This window comes from Schistocerca nitens, chromosome 2 (genome assembly GCF_023898315.1).
Source record: "Schistocerca nitens isolate TAMUIC-IGC-003100 chromosome 2, iqSchNite1.1, whole genome shotgun sequence".
Classification (NCBI taxonomy): Eukaryota; Metazoa; Arthropoda; class Insecta; order Orthoptera; family Acrididae; genus Schistocerca; species Schistocerca nitens.
The window spans coordinates 754974433-754992496 of NC_064615.1; the positions used below are offsets into that span (position 1 = coordinate 754974433).

Below are 18064 nucleotides of genomic sequence, written 5' to 3' on the forward strand. Positions count from 1 at the left end.
CATTCGCTTGACTTGCACGCCTTTATGCCAACTGTCGCCTGTGCTCATAATCAAAATCTTCTTCAGAAAGATTCAAGCGCAGTATCTGGCTGATCATAAATTCTTCTTCCACGACTTCAATTGGTGGATTGCGCAATACTTCTTAGGTTTCGTACATAGTTTGGCAACTTTTTATGACACCTGGTCTTCCAAGACTGAATTTCTAAAGCAAGAGGGAGAGATTCATTATTCAACTTCACACTTTGTTTGATTTTAGGATCATACTTCTAAAAGGACCATAAAACTGTGAAGCAATACTGAGTATATCATTATCAAAAAATGAGGACTGCACTAGAATACGTGAATAATGTGGTTCACCTTGAGAATGAATGATCTTGAAGATCACCTTAACCCCTTCACACAAGAACGTATCCCACCCCCTAAGGATTGTGTCCCATGGAAGTGTTCTTGTAAACACAAAGAAAGCATTCAGTCATGTATAAAATAGGTTCAATTTTTTGCTTTTTTATGTGTTTATAAACACTTGGAGAAACTTTTGTAAGTAGTCCAAACAAAATGTCACCATCTAGCTGCAGTATTTCCATTCCTTGACTGTAGTATCCCACAAGGTACTTGTCGCAAATGGAGATTAGGCACCAAAATGCTTGTTCAGCTGGCATGTGCATTAGCAGGAAAGCTGCCATTGGAGCTTGTGCCTGGCAGTAGCCAACAGTTTTGTTCATGATTGAGTATGCCTTCAGTACTTGGAAAAGTTCTTGCTGCCCAAGTCCATTCTGGTCAACAAACATCTCATGGTATGGAAACTGCCGATGAAGGTCTTTGCGTATATCATCAACCCACTTAGGATCTCCAGGGCCGCAGCTCGTGGTCGTGCGGTAGCGTTCTCGCTTCCCACGCCCGGGTTCCCGGGTTCGATTCCCGGCGGGGTCAGGGGTTTTCTCTGTCTCGTGATGACTGGGTGTTGTGTGCTGTCCTTAGGTTAGTTAGGTTTAAGTAGTTCTAAGTTCTAGGGGACTGATGACCATCGATGTTAAGTCCCATAGTGCTCAGAGCCATTTGAACCTCTGATGGAACCAGGCACGTGGTCGGACTAATGGAGGGATATCTTTGCGACAGCGTTCTCTCACCTTCCTATAGTGTTTGTTCATCATTTTCTCCCAATTGTTGAGCATGCGCAGCCATTTTCTTTCACGACGAAGTATTACGCTTTGAGGAACAGTCAATTTCGGATCAGGTGTGTACTGTGAACCTCCAAGAAATCCGTGACGATCAGGAACTGTGGAAATCACTGAACCATTGTGTACTGCGCTGCTCGCCTCAGAACACGTATCATCATCATCTTGTTGTTCTATTGCCGATGCCATTTCGATGTTACATTCTGTGATTTAAAATTTACGTTTGTTTTCTTTTCTCACATGTCGTCGACAGGACTCAGCTATCGGGGAGGACACTTCCATGCATCGAATTATTGAACAGAAACGGCAAATATTTACCAGTCACGTTTACATCGCTTCCAAAGGTATTGTCGAGACAACATTTTCCTAATGAATGTTGGCTCGTAGACAATCAATTTCCTGGCGTTTGTGTGCAACGCATTATTAGTATGTTGTACATTGTTTGAACCACTGAGTGATGATTTTCAGAGCACAGATGTAGAGACTTGTAGCAACAAAACTGATTCACTTTCCGCATGTCGTTTTACCTGTGTTGGGGGCTCCGGAAGACAGTTTTTTTCCCTTTTAGTGTTGTTTCAAACGTACACTTCTTTGCACTTTGGAATCTCTTCTTCATCAGCATTTTTTTGTTACTGGTAATGATCAAAGTTCGTCCCTAAAATTGACAGGCAGTATTTCGGAATCTCATTGTGTTGTTAACATCTTCAAGCAAGGAAATAGGTCAAGACAGATAAGTAACTTCTTTCTTTCTGGCCTACACTATAGAGACACTTTTATACTTTTTGTAAATGGAACAGGATGTTAATATATATCACATCAGAATACTTTCGAAAGCTATTTATAATAAATTTATGTCCTCTTCTATCTCTTATTTGTACTAATAATAAAACTATAAAACCGTCGTGTCTGTTCGAACACACTTATCAAAACTACAAGGCAATTTTTCATAGGGTTTTCACGAATAACTTGAGCATAACCTGGAGCAATGTATAGCCTTTATTTAATCAAAATCCGATAACGTAAAAATAGGATATCTTGATTTAAAATTTCATGTAAAAATGTCGTATATGTTTGTCTGAGCACGCTAATTTCAAAAGTACTGGACTAACTTTCATGTATTTTCACAAGTAATATGAACGTCGGTTGGGGCAACATGTAGTCTTTATGTAATCAAAATCGGATCACGAAAAAAAAAGATACCATAATTTGAAGTTTTATCTAATGTCTATATGTATAGACACAATTGAGAAGCAGTAGAGATGCTTGGTAGAACCCTTACAGATATTCTACAAAATCATCAGGAGACGTGTATTGTGGTCATATTAGGCAGACATTACCAGTAGTACTACTGGGAACAAGAGTAGATGAGGTAAAAGCATGCCTGAAGAGCTCAGTCCTTTGGCGATACATCTCGATGACGCACTTTACGGTGAACATCTGGCCACGAATAGTAGGCAGCACAGATGCACGGAAGTTTTCTGATTTATTGTTATGAATTGGAGAGAGCACATTTTCGAAGGCACAACGCCAGTCGCTGTGTGTGGCGGGCGTGCATCTTAGTGCCAGCTGCTTTTCGCACGGCCAGCTGTAGATAGCTGTCTCCTGTGTTTTTTGCAGTGTTTATGCATAATGGCAGATTCCGACAGTCGTGACTCTAAATATTAATTAATTTCTCAGGTACTTTAAACTCCGTCATTAACAAGCGTTGTATTAGTATCCTCAGATTTTTAAATCTTTTGATGTTAAAAAGTGCACCATTCCATGTAAAAAATATGTACTTGCTTTGATATCTCGGTTCGTAACAGAATTAAAAGTAGTAACTATGTAACGGAATTACGCTCCCTTGCGAGTACTGTAATTTGCCGACGACATCGTTTCGACATCTTGAACAGTTCGAGAAACAACAGAAGCGTTACGTCTTACGCGACTCACCGGTGTATCGACACAGCAACGAGGCTGCGGTACTGAAGAAGTGATGTGAGCGGTGATAGGTGCCTCGGACTGCAGAGATCAATGCGGGCTACCGCAAGGAGCGTCGCCCGTAACGTACCGAACCACCAAACACATTTCATCCGTCCTCTTGCAGCAATGTTCCGAAGGCGAACACCTACGTAATCACTTTATTTTGATCTAGCACGTGTTTATCATGTTTTCACTATGCATTACAGCATTAATTTACGTTGTCGTCTTTCAGTTCAATTCTTATGATGCTTATTTTAGGCTCTGTGATGGGAAACGGCGTCGTCAAATTAGTTCGATCCTTCAGCTTCCAAAATTAAACTATAACAGTTGCCCACAAAATTCGTACAAATCCATTCCGTTAACACCTTCGTGTAGATAGATTTAACCGATTAGTTTCCCAACACTCCAGGCAGCTACTAAAAATCGTTTTTGGAGGATAGGTCCTCATTCTCTCAGGAGAGGCGTGGACAACAAGTGTAGATCTAGACACCAGAAACAAGTGCGGTTGCCACACGCGCGTAGCTTGGTGTCTAGTGTGCGGCGGCCACGTGCCTCATAGTGTAAGTTCCCTTAAGTTGTTCGTTGATATTCTCATTGTTTTTCTTCCTTCTTTTGACGGTCCATTTCTTTAGGTACACTGGTGTAAATTAAAGCAACAAACGGAAATTTTGCAAGGTTACTTTTATTTTGCCACAAAGCAGTATAAACAGGTGAGAGTAAAATAGAAACAATGTAAAGTGTGTTCAAACAACTGCAATATGCATAACGGTAGACAAAATTATGTTCCCTTTTTTCCATCTTAACGGATTTGCACACACATTTGACAACTGGTTAAGTATGGGGGGGGGACCACATCTGGCAGCAAAGCAGGGCTGACAACGACAAGGCATGCTGTGAATGATATCATCAGTCTCACGTTGAGGTAATAACGCGCGTTCTTCCTGCAGAACTGCTCGCATTCTTGGAGGGTGGTTGGTGGGTGCTGACATGATGAAAGCCGTCTCCCTAGTGCATCCCAGACATGCTCTATGGGATTAAAATCGGGAGAGCGACTGGGCCGCTCCATGTGTGCAATATCTTCCATTTCCAAGAAAACATCAGCCACTCGTGTCCTGTGAGGTCGAGAATTATCGTCCATCAATACAAAGTGAGGGTCCACAGCACCTCGAAATAACCGCAGAGGAGGTCCCAAGATCTCATCACAATACCTGTCAGCAGCTAACCCTTGCCGATTCACCCGTACAATTTCACGAAGCGGGATTCGAGTAGTAAACAAAATCCGCGCCTACACCATTGATCCTCCTCGATATCGGTCTCTTTCCACCTGTTTGGTTCCCAAAATCGTGTTCCATGCTCCCTCCAGATGCGAATCTATCCCGAATCACTCACCAGACCAAATTGGGACTCATCTGTGAAAACAACATTGGCCCATTGTTCGACTGTCCAGGTGGCATGTCGAAGACTACACTCTAGACGTTTCTTTCCGTGAAGATGTGTCAGAGGTAGACATATACACTCCTGGAAATTGAAATAAGAACACCGTGAATTCATTGTCCCAGGAAGGGGAAACTTTATTGACACATTCCTGGGGTCAGATACATCACATGATCACACTGACAGAACCACAGACACATAGACACAGGCAACAGAGCATGCACAATTTCGGCACTAGTACAGTGTATATCCACCTTTCGCAGCAATGCAGGCTGCTATTCTCCCATGGAGACGATCGTAGAGATGCTGGATGTAGTCCTGTGGAACGGCTTGCCATGCCATTTCCACCTGGCGCCTCAGTTGGACCAGCGTTCGTGCTGGACGTGCAGACCGCGTGAGACGACGCTTCATCCAGTCCCAAACATGCTCAATGGGGGACAGATCCGGAGATCTTGCTGGCCAGGGTAGTTGACTTAATCCTTCTAGAGCACGTTGGGTGGCACGGGATACATGCGGACGTGCATTGTCCTGTTGGAACAGCAAGTTCCCTTGCCGGTCCAGGAATGGTAGAACGATGGGTCCGATGATGGTTTGGATGTACCGTGCACTATTCAGTGTCCCCTCGACGATCACCAGTGGTGTACGGCCAGTGTAGGAGATCGCTCCCCACACCATGATGCCGGATGTTGGCCCTGTGTGCCTCGGTCGTATGCAGTCCTGATTGTGGCGCTCACCTGCACGGCGCCAAACACGCATACGACCATCATTGGCACCAAGGCAGAAGCGACTCTCATCGCTGAAGACGACACGTCTGCATTCGTCCCTCCATTCACGCCTGTCGCGACACCACTGGAGGCGGGCTGCACGATGTTGGGGCGTGAGCGGAAGACGGCCTAACGGTGTGCGGGACCGTAGCCCAGCTTCATGGAGACGGTTGCGAATGGTCCTCGCCGATACCCCAGGAGCAACAGTGTCCCTAATTTGCTGGGAAGTGGCGGTGCGGTCCCCTACGGCACTGCGTGGGATCCTACGGTCTTGGCGTGCATCCGTGCGTCGCTGCGGTCCGGTCCCAGGTCGACGGGCACGTGCACCTTCCGCCGATCACTGGCGACAACATCGATGTACTGTGGAGACCTCACGCCCCACGTGTTGAGCAATTCGGCGGTACGTCCACCCGGCCTCCCGCATGCCCACTATACGCCCTCGCTCAAAGTCCGTCAACTGCACATACGGTTCACGTCCACGCTGTCGCGGCATGCTACCAGTGTTAAAGACTGCGATGGAGCTCCGTATGCCACGGCAAACTGGCTGACACTGACGGCGGCGGTGCACAAATGCTGCGCAGCTAGCGCCATTCGACGGCCAACACCGCGGTTCCTGGTGTGTCCGCTGTGCCGTGCGTGTGATCATTGCTTGTACAGCCCTCTCGCAGTGTCCGGTGCAAGTATGGTGGGTCTGACACACCGGTGTCAATGTGTTCTTTTTTCCATTTCCAGGAGTGTAGAAGGTGTCCGACAGTAGAGGCCACTGCGCTGAAGCCTCCTGCAACCGTTTGCCTCGATACAACACGTCCAGTGGATGCTGAGAGTTCACATGCCTGTTGCCGTGCTGTCCTACTTCCTTTCTTTCTGTGGCCCTCCACCGCAGGGAGTCTGGTAGGCATCTTCTCTGTGCCGTATTGCATTGTCTATGACTATGTACACAGCGATTGTGGATGTGGGGCTACCCAGCAAACACTACCTTGTTTCATAGGTCTCTTGAAGTCAACATTGGCATGGTTGTCAGTTGACCGGAATGCCAACTTCCGTCCAGAACACGATCGTACAGACATCTGGTTGGCAGTTTGTTTGATTGTGTCGTGAATTAGACACAGGACGGGGAAGTTGCAGTCTGTAGGTTTAATTTTGGACACCGACCAGCGTTTCATTCTGACTAACCATACCGTATTAATTAATATTTATAGTTGGACAGTGAATCCCTACTATTATTGTAACTAAACAAGTGTTGAGTGGTATAAGATCTCTGATTTTAGTTTTTGTATTTTCCTATTATAATCTTGTTCACCGGAATATGAGTTTATAATCTCCCGAAACCGTTCGTGATTGGACCAAGGAATCTACATGCAGCTGAAGCGACTTATAGTCTGACTCCACGAAGCTCAGTGCCGGATGACCTTTCTAAATCTTATGTAAAAATATCTCTTAGACAGTATACATAATTTGAGGCATTTTTAATGGTTATTGTTTGTATCTAGTTATAGCTGAACAGAAAATCTGTATTTTTTGGTCAAGCTCTCTCTGTGAAAGGATTTGACGAGATAGTGACTCCAAACGAACATGTGTCAGACATAGAAAATTATTCGGCACTTAATATTATGGTAGTATGGTCATTATGTGTTTGGTTGAAATGGTTCAAATGGCTCTAAGCACTATGGGACTTACCATCAGTCCCCTAGAACTTAGAACTACTTAAACTTAAGTTACATAAACTTAAGGACATCACACACATCCATGCCAGAGGCAGGACTCGAACCTACGACCGTAGCAGCCGCTTGGTTCCAGACTGAAGCGCCTAGAACCGCTCTACTACAGCGCATTATGTGTTTCTTACGTCTAAGAAGTAAGATATTTTAGAATAACTGAAGCTAATTGGCAAGAAAGAGTTCACGGAAAAATTCTCTTGGAAACAATCGAATAAACGTTATTAATTAGAAGATAGAAATAAATGAACTGCAGTTATTCTCGTATAGCGACTTGCATTGTCGTTTATCGAAATTAACAATTCTTTATCAACAATTAGTACTTTGTGGTATCACCTCCAAAACTTTGTGCGGTTCGCTCTTCAAGCATGTCTTTCTTGACCATTTCTGTACATTTACTTCCTCTTGAGAAATGTTGCTAATAATACGACATCATTGAAAAGGGACTAAAACATTCAATTCAGGGAGTAGTTAAAAGAAAAACTAATTGAATTATTTACAAATTTCGTATTTATTGTCCGATTTGCGAATCACAAATAAAATGGCTGCACTATGCGGGAATATCACTAATTGAATGTACAGTGTGATAACGGACGAAGACATATGGAAGTTTGGGTGTGGCCATGATTCGTGCTCGGCCAGTCGTAGTTGTCCCACCCAGCACAAAGTTTAATTGTCGTGATTCCATTATACAGCTGGAGTTGTTTCATATTCGCAAAGTCAGCACGCGGCAGTTTAACGCCACTGACATGTTTGCATTCAGGCCCGTCATAGTTCCCGTGGTGTCGTTAACTTGTGTGCTGCACCGCAAATTAGTGTACTCATTTACTTGAACTACAATGGCTCTTTCTTACCAAAAAGCGAAGTTCACTTTTGAAGTACAGTATACACGACCGAAGTATACGAAATGGAACGTTTCTTGGGCGATCTGGTGTAGCTCGATCCAAGAGAGATGATAGGAATCCACTTGTCTAATCCGTTGGGTGAAGCAGCGTGCGGCAGACTCCTTTTGCGATCTGAGGACGATTACCGGTTTTGCCACGCAGACGGGAACGTGAGTTTAGTTTCAGTTGATCATGCTGGCATGGGAGTTAGGTCTGTTCGTGTATTCGAATTCCCATTCGAAGTTCCGACGGACGTGGTTACTTACGTTTTCCGGCATTATGGAATAGTCCCCAGTCATATTGCAGAGAAAAGGGCAAGTTTCGAGACTTACCAGGTGCGTGTGCCAGATACGTATCGAACTCCGGAAGCACATACCACCCTATGTGCACATCGCAGGGTGTTGTTCGGTCGTTCCAGATGACAGACAACCGAGGACTTGCTCCGGCTGCGTACAGGAAGGTCATATTCGATCTGAGTGTCTCCAGAAACTTGTAGTTCAGCTCCCTCGTGATGATCAGCAACTTCCACCGCGGATGAAGTCATTACCTTTTACGAATGTAGAGGTAGTAAAAGACGAAATGGGCAACACGCGCGACAGACCATTACGTAAAGAGCCTCTGCATCGAGGACCTGACCACCTGTCGATGTCTACGACGAAGGACCAGCCGCAACAACATCACGACGACAGACAATAGTTATGGCTTTCAGGTTCCTCTACTTTAGCGTCGGCTCATTCATTAGACATGGAAGCTGGTCTGCAGGAGGACCGTCTAGACCAACAGTCGGAAGACCATATGCGAAAAAAAAGAAAAAGAAACAGCAGTCGCTGAAGAAGCGGAAGAAGAGGCGGCTGACGGAAGAAGAAGAGCAATACCGTTCGGATGACAAACAAGATAGCGGGAACGAATGACATCTGAATACAAGGATGACAGTCAAGACAGGTGGTGCGAACGAGGTCTCGATACAACAGGAGACGTTGACGGAGTCACAACCATACCGGTAGAGACGAAGCGACAACCACATGACGGTGAGAGGAAGTAATGTAGCTGAATTGTGAACCTCCAGTCTGTCATGGGGACTGCCCCCTCGCCCCCACCAGTGAGCGCTCCCGTCGCCCCACTGAAGGATTGGGCTCAGGAAATGGAGATATGTCTGGAGATGCAAGATGTCGATGTTATGTCAATCGTTACCACCGGCACAGAGTCGGAAGGAAGCCAGAACTACGACAACTAATTGAGGCAGAGACGGGCATTAGTCAGCCACAGAGGAAGCTACACAGTCATGCAAATCGATTTTGTTTGGAGAACTAACATATCCAGCTGATTCCGATGTCACAGGCTCATCGCGCCGGTACAGTAAACGTCAATGATACTAGCAATCCGATAAACGTACAAAAGCTTAAACATATGTTGGAAGTAGCGGACATGGACATTGTGTTCGTACTGGAAGTACGAAACACCACCCCACTGTAGCTTTTGGGATATGATGTTTATAGTTTAGTGGGTGACAGAGGTGGCGGTAGCACAGACATTTTATTACGATAGGGACTAGTCGCGAAAGATGTGACCTACTTACCATCGACCTGTGGTGTTGCTGTTACTGCAGGATACGTCCTTTTGCTGAATGTCTGTTCGCCTTCTGGACTGACGAAGGGACGCGAAGGGACAGCCTTTTATATGGCGGATGTGCCAGCTCCCTTTGGAGGTGACGATTTCAGTTATGTCATCTAAACCAAAGACCAGCATCCACACTTCGTTCCCTGCCTGGCGGTACAAGCACTGGTCCAGGGATTTACTCTGTCCGACACCTGGGAACTGAAACACGGTGACCGCCACGGGTTTACAAATGTCATGAGCCATTCGGCGAATCGCTTAAACAGAATCTATGTGACGTATGGGCTACGTGCAGCAACCTTTATTGCTGAGGTATGGCCAACGGCCTTTACAGACCACCAAGCTTGCATGTGCACAGTCGCTCTGCCAAAACAAAGGACATGGCGCAGCAGAGGTCCTTGAAAATTTAATGTCACACACTTACGGGAGGACGACTGTTCCTGGGAGATCAAAGAGAAGTGGCATCAATGTCTACGGGATCAGGGATCATGTGATTCGTCACTTATGTGGCGGCTCCGCTGTATAAAAATGGCTCTGAGTACTATGGGACTTAACTTCTGAGGTCATCAGTTCCCTAGAACTTAGAACTAAATGAACCTAACTAACCAAAGGACATCACACACATCCATGACCAACGCAGGATTCGAACCTGCGACCGTAGCGGGCGCGCTGTTCCAGACTGAAGCGCCTAGAACCACTCGGCCACACCGGCCGGCTCCGCTGTATAAAGCCGGCCTTAAGATAGGTTTTCCTTAGATATGGCTGTGAAAAGTGACAGTTGCCTCGGGCGACCACCGAATTTTACTTGACGGCCCTGCGGGAACTGACAACGTTATAGGAGAGCCTTTTTTTGCTCTCGTGGTAACGACTTAGATAGGGATATACAGCGAACTGCTGATGCTTACGTTCCAAATCTCCTCCGAATTTACGGTGGGTGTTATTATATCCATTCCAAAACCACTTGGTTTCGTTTTTGAACACCGACTACAGGACATTTACACGTATTCTTCGTGATCGTCTCCACTCGGTTATATCGGACTAGGTTATTTCGGTAAAAAGTGTCTCGGTGAAAGGAATAACATACACACGGCACTTGGATATAATACTGATGTCAGCTTACAGATTGCAAGGCGCCTTGGTGGCAACAGATTCTGATTACCTTTCGAGAGGGTGGACCACGTTGTTTTGACGCCATCATGGGACTAATGGGAATCCCCCAGCAGTTAATTAATGTAATCTTGAAGTTTTTTCACGGTCCAAAGCATCGAGTCTTGGTAAATGATGCTAGGCTTGAACAGCTCCAAATTCAGCATTAGGTACGGCAGGGTTGCCCCCTGTCGGCCGTTTTGTTTGCAATCGATCTAGAGCAACCACTACACGGACATCCGTTCCGGACTGCGTCGTTTCCATGCCGTGCATACGCCGATAAAGTTGTTCTCTTCGCCAAATGTGGATACGTCATCCAGGCGGCGTTGGGATGGTTTCAGCAGTACGGGGCGGTGGAGCAAAGACCCGTCATACGGATACGGGTAGGTAATGCGACGATGGACGCCGGTACTTTTCATCAAGGTGGCCCATCTTAAATGTTTGGGAGTGGTGTTTCACGGCAATACGCGGTTTTCGAAGGTTGCTTCGACAGATTTGTGCGTCAGTGCGGCAACATGTGCTGCATGCCACTGATATCCTACAGACAGTAATACGTTAATGTCTATTTGGATATCTTTTGGGTGATGGCCTGCCATTCATAATCTGATACGATACACTGATGCTGCCACTGTGGGAAGGAGGCTTCGAACAGAGCGCGGGCTATATTTTTGAGTACAGTGTATCGATTTTGGAGGAGCGAGGGTGTCACTTTAATGGGCACTGTGATAGACGAAGTGGGCCCTATAGATTCGGCAACCGGTTAACATTGACCACATTACGCCGCCTCTCACTCACGTTCAGTCCTTCATTATTGACTACAGCTACCTTCGGGAGCAGGACATTTGTTGTTGCTTCCTACGACAACTCCCACGCAATGTGGTTGAACAGGAATACCCGGCGATACTGTGGCAGAAGGTCTGGTGTTCTGCTCATCACTACTCTCTTCCGACGACGGTGGGCCCTCTGTGGTGTATCGTGGTGAACGGCAAATTCCCGAACCGTCAACGACTGCAGGTCACTCATTTGGTAGAGACGCTGTTGTGTGTCCAGTGTGCGGTTACCGACTCTAATTAACACTGTTTGGTTTGTGGCACAGCCAATGATTGTTGGCTTTTAACGAGGAAAATTTTAACCTTGTTGTTGCGTACCACGCACACAGCGATTAATGCCATCGTCCTGTTTTTCCCGAAAGATACGTATTTCACCCCTAGCAGGCAAACGAAGTGAAATAGACTAAAGGGATCGCAACACGTTATCGAGAAGGTGGTGTGAACGTCTTAGAGTTGTGGCATAATTACGATATGTATAGAACAGTTTCGCCACGCATTTAGGTGCATTATTCGCAGATCCCCCGGATGGTTGGAGTGTTCCACGTGCGAGAGGAATATGAAGATAATGTGCAGTTAGCAGGTTAAGTTTACGCCTGCGGTACGGAGCGACTATGTTATTCTTTATCAAGATGACAGACTGGATTCACCTACTAGCTCGTCTCAGTGTCGTGTCTTTTGTGTGCTTTCTTACATAAGAAGGCGAAGAATGCCTTGTTTCCTCCTATTTTACGTTCCGTGTAGATTATTGGAAGGCAAGTTTAAAATGGCTCTGAGCACTATGGGACTAAGATCTGACGCCATCAGTCACCTAGAACTGAGAACTACTTAAACCTAACTAACCTAAGGATATCACACACATCCATGCCCGAGGCAGGATTCGAATCTGTGACCGTAGCGGTCGCACGGTTCCAGACTGAAGCGCCTAGAACCGCTCTGCCACAGCGGCTGGCTTTATAACTACGTAATTCGTTATATGTAAAATAAAGAGATGCAATACAAAAATTATCCGCAGTGGTTTATATTGTGTAATGAAGCAACCGCTTGCGTAAAGCGGGAAATTCGGGTTCGATTTCCAGTATGACCAATTTTCATTGTCGTCATTCCATTATAGCTGCAGGTGGCTAATATTCTCAACCGCGAATATGTCTCACGGCAAAAAGTAGTGCAATATCCCAAGGGTATCATTTTCTAGCGGACGTTTTCAGAACTGAAAAACTTCAGTTGTTAATTCCAGCTTTTCAAATATATGTGGTAAAGTTTCCTTATTTGACTTCCTGGCAGTAGTTCAGAATTCTTCGTTGTGCACTATCGAAAAAAGTATGTTTTCACGGATTTTTATTTTTTTTATTTTTAATGTTTACAGTCTTCGTTCACGCTTTCTGAGTTGTAGTTCTACGGCCGATTACCTTGGCCACATACGATACTACGGAGATCGAGGAATAAAATAAACCCATCACTAACCTCTTTACGTTGAAAATACTGAAATAACAACTTCGTCAAGCTCATTTCAACTTATGTAATGGACCCTGTGGGATGGTGAGTTAGAGGTCATTGAAGAGTAAGGACTAGGCACGCTGTCTTCTCTCCTGCGACACGAAAGTTAGTTTCTCAGCCACATGTGAACGCCATAGTGGAAAGCAGAACGTAAGCAGAAATTACACTGCCTCGTTACTGAGCATGCAAATAAGGAACCCAAGACCTGTTTGTATGCAGACAGCGGGGCTAATTTAGAGGGAGAAGTCTCCGCAAATTACGCTGTGTCCCGTTCCCCACTGTTATTTGTCATGTGCCACCACGAGGCCCCTCACTGTTCGTCGCGGCTTAGAGTGACGTGTAGCCGAGGTCTGGCTGAGATGTGTGTCGACATAAATACTACAGCGTGTTGCTGCCGGTTACCATATCTCCACGTCGCAGTCAACGGTAATTACAGCCTACTCAAGAACACTTATGCTGGTGAGCATGTTGGCGGTGGGCGCTCGCAGTAGCCTAATTCCACTGTGTTGTTTGTTCAGCAGCAATAAAGATACGAACATTCTCAACCCACACTCAAAACTCATAGGAGTCTGAGGTTTGTTAGAAAGTGGACACGGAGGCACAGTGAGTGTAATCACAGATTTAAGCGCAGCTAAGTTCTTGTTGATAAAAACAAAGGCTGAACGATGGCAAAATAAGGCCAAGGAGAGCAATGCAAGACGCCTTCCATGAACTGAAAGTGTGTCTTTGCCGACAGATTTGACAAAAAATCCGAAGTCTAAAGCTAATACACGGATCGCATTCATCTATTATAAGCTTAGCGATAATACTGGCACAGAAACGGAATGTGATAAACAGAAATCCGAAGTACTGACTGCAGTCCTGAGATTGTTTCACAATGGAATATCGTAAAACGGGTCCTCATTCAATCATTGAACGGGAAATAAAATGGTAATTATTGAAACAAGTGATCGTCTAATAGAAAATCAAGTACAGTCGCTCAAGAAACAAAAGGCAAATGAAACACCTGTAAGATTCTCTGGAAGTTATGTGTGAGACATTACTCTCCTTCTCGTAGGTAACATTGGAGGTTACGTGAGGGTATAGACCAGTGCCGGATTGACGAGTCCTGAAGACGTTGGCTTTATGCGTCATCTTTAAAAGTTTGTCGGGATTTAGCCCATGGAGTCTGAAATATTGCCACAGTTTCGTTTATTTTTCGAAGGTGATTTTTTTTTTTCATTTACAACGTCGTCGGGTCACGGCTATATATTAAAAGAATTCTGTAATCAGTATTATTAGTTGGTTCGCATCCAACCTCTTCTACCACATCAAGGGTTATCTCTCAGAGGGGCATGCACATTTCCCACAAAAAATAAATTACTACAAACCTGAATTTTTCGTTTGGACTTGAAGTGGATTATTCAAGTCTGTGTGAGGTAACACGGAAGTTTCCGGGAAGTTCTTCCTCTATTTACTGACTTCTCTGAAAGTTCTATCAGTCAAGAAAATTAAATATAGACTTTTTAAACCTACCAAATTTTTGCTGACGGTAAGAGAAGGCTCATATATTATTTATGTTTCGCGAAAGAAATGTTTAATGGTGATAAATCTTTTGATGGTATAGGTATAAATCTTGTACACTATATTGACAAAAGGAAAGCTCACGTTATCGGAATGAAATATGCGGCCAAATATCTTCTATGAATATTTGCACGTAGACTGTTATCCAGTATACTATGGTAGAACGATTTCGTTTCGTAACATGGGAAAGAGCAGGGCTGCTTGCATCGCATTCTATAACTCCAGGGGCGTTAAATCTGGTCACGTCCGCCCAGGGAAGGGACCCGTGCACTGACAACCTCAGTTCCTCGTATCACATCATTTATTCAACACATCTATTCGTGGACGGCGAGGAACAAGGAAAATTCTGCAACATACTGTGTCTCAAAGCAAATAAACTACAATACAACTGAATATGTGAGAGACTCCTATAAACTGTATAATACGTTATCTACGCCGAGCACCCACATAATAAATCGTCTTAGGGCTTTTCCACATTGTGATCAAATACACTACGCTCGCGGTTGTGATCTTTATTATATAAGAAGAGAAAGAAAATTCACCTTGTAGAAATCATCATTTGCTCTCTTTCAAGGGTACATATACTTTTTTGATGATTGTCGAAGGGATAATATTCTGACCTACCTCTACTGCTTCTACACTGATTATACAACTACGAATGATTTGTTTCCATTTATAATTAAGCTTCAGTATTCCCAAACTGTTCTGCAAAATAAATTTATTTTGTAGCAGCGTGGTGATACACAATGACAAACAGTATCCCTGCACAAAGTAGAACTGCACTAGTGTTACATAAAACAGTAAACGTGACTAAAAAACTGCGCATTGTTGAACTAATATGTTGCCTAGCCTCGGCTACAACACCGTCCACTGCGACAGATCGGAAAACCACGTTGCTAACTATTTTAAATGCTGATATCATCGGAAGAGGCAATGAAAGCAGGTCATATAACTTTTGAATTGCCAGATCGTACCTAGCTATTGGCAATTCAAAAATAGCCAAGCAGAGCAGGCAAGACACTTGAAAGCTACCAATTCACCAAAAGATTACCCTCAAACGTCAGAAATAGAAGTTTAAGGTTTCCCCCATTTCCATTACCACCATCAGAAGAGGTCACTAAGCTCTGTTAGTAAAAACTGTTGGTAAAGAACCGACGTCTTTTAAAAATGATCAGTAGCAAAAGAAAAAGCACACGTAGAGACAATCAGGACTCAGTTTAGTCTAGTAGTTCGATCGAGTTTCAGAAGATCAGTCACTATCTGGGATCAAGAAAGTTAAGGATGTCATCCATTGTCATAGAGAGAAGCTATATAGGGTAGTAGCTCTGAGGAACCATTGTGCTGAGGCCATGATGTGAAACTGTTGCCTTCTATAATGCCAGAAAACCAAAGTAATCCCTACTTGTCGCATACCATGCCACTGGTCACCTGTCAGCTGCCCTCTCCACCCCCCCCCCCCCCCAACTATTTAATCACATGCTGTAACCTCTTCTACCCCATCCCATCTTAAAATATATCTACTTGCATCAATGTTTACAGTTCAGTCTATGTTATCACTCTGCCCACCGTCGTTAAAACCTGTGGTGGTACTGGTTTGTCACATGCTGCTCAGTGAGAATATACAGGGTAGGGCAAATAAAAGTGGCCAGATCACCAGATCTGTCATTGTGCGATTACTTTCTGTGGGAAGCACTCAAGTGTAAGGTATATCGCAGCAACCCTCATGGTCTACAAAAACTACAGCAGAATATTTCGGATGAGATTGCAGCAATTCAAGCAGCCCAACTTCGATCCGCCTTCAGCAATTCGCTGAACAGGGCCCAAAAGTGTCAAGAGATGAATGGTGGCAACTTTTAACATCTACTGTAGGCACGTTAGTATTTTATTCCCTTTCCTTGAAACAGCAGGGCCTGTGAATTCTGGTATTTCAGATCGTGTTTCTTCCAGTTGGTAAGACATGCCACCTGCAGGTTTTACGCAGTGGGAAGACAATGAAGGAAAAGTGGGAGACTTAGCATCAGCAACTCCCATGCGCAGTGGCCACATGACTGAGCCGCTTTGGGTGTCTTTTAAAGCAGACTATTTCAAAAGCTCCTTTCGAAGCACTCATATCCACGTGAGCTGCCAAGAGATTTCAACAAAAGCCCTCAAGTTGTACTAAGAGCGGACGCAGAGAACGGAGCCACTGTTATGTGTCCACGAACGGTGTGGGAAGTGAGCTGCATATGCACGACAAAACATTGTTGCGCCAATCATAAAACAAGGGTCAGTACACTGCCAACTTTTAGTTTGTTGACAGATAATACAACAAGTGTTGGAGAAGAAAATTCTGCCTGCTTTCCCTGCATGCAGATGTCACTGTGCAAACCTTGCGATTTTCTCCTCTCCTACGGTAGCGTTGATAAATGTGTCAGACTAAACGTTAAGTAGTCGGTTTTGGGGCTGGCAAACAACGGCATATTGCTTCTTGTTGTTGGAGAGTTGCTGCTCGGTGTTCTGCTTCAACTTGGCGCTAGTTTCCCTGGGTTTTGGAGTGAGCACCGTATTTAGCATTTGTGTTGTATTAACACGGTGTCGCTCATAATTTTCGAGTCTATTTTATAACCTGTGACTGCTTTTTATCATTAGTTCTCTATCTTACTTGGATAAAAATTCAATTATATCCAGTACGAATCCCTTCTGTGACTCACCCAGACTTCAGAAAATGATTTCTATCTCTATTTACAGTCTTCCAGAGAGTATTCAGATGCTTATGAACAGATACAGCATTTATAGATCTGGATGTTAGCACTCGGGGGTTCAGAAAAAACTTAACATTGTACATATTTTCCTTTTTACATGTTTTGAAAAGTAACTTAAGTCAGTTCATCCTCAACTTTACCAGAATTGATTGAGCGTAAATGAATTAGTATTTTCAAGATAACATTTTCTCACTCCATCATTTCCTCACACAACATCATGATGAGGTAAACATGTCCATTAAAAATAAATATCATCAGAGGACTGTAGCTCACTGAACTGCAGTCTCACTGTTTCCAATGTAATAGGTGCCATCACGAGAAACATATTGTTTCCTTTTAATCTGGAAAATTAGCTGGGTCCTTTTTAATTATATGAACTGAATCAAATTTTGTTTTGTGGGTACAGAAACTTCAGCTGTATTAGCTCTTAGCCACGTGAAAAATTATCAGTTTCACGTTTGTACGATTTTGTAAGATTCTGTATGAACAATTAATAGCTTGTTTGGTCATTTGTGTGTCAAGTTCGTGGGTGTGGCAGACAGCTAGCGCAAAAAGACTGCTGAAGCCTGGTTGACTCACTCATAGTGCAACAAGTACGACGGGAGTCAAACATTTCAAACCACGCTCGGTCTTTTTTTGTCCTTTCCCAAAGGCGAAACTACCTCTAATGGCAGTTGCTACAAGGCAGAAGCAGTCCACTGTTTTGCTTACTGCTGCCTCTGTACAGAACCCCACCAGATTG

The 18064-nt window shown here is 44.4% G+C and overlaps 1 pseudogene; it reads right to left on the reverse strand.

The window, feature by feature from the left end:
- Positions 1-235: 235 nt before the first annotated feature.
- Positions 236-18064, reverse strand: part of LOC126235308 (TBC1 domain family member 10A-like) — a 90672-nt pseudogene continuing 72843 nt past the window's right edge.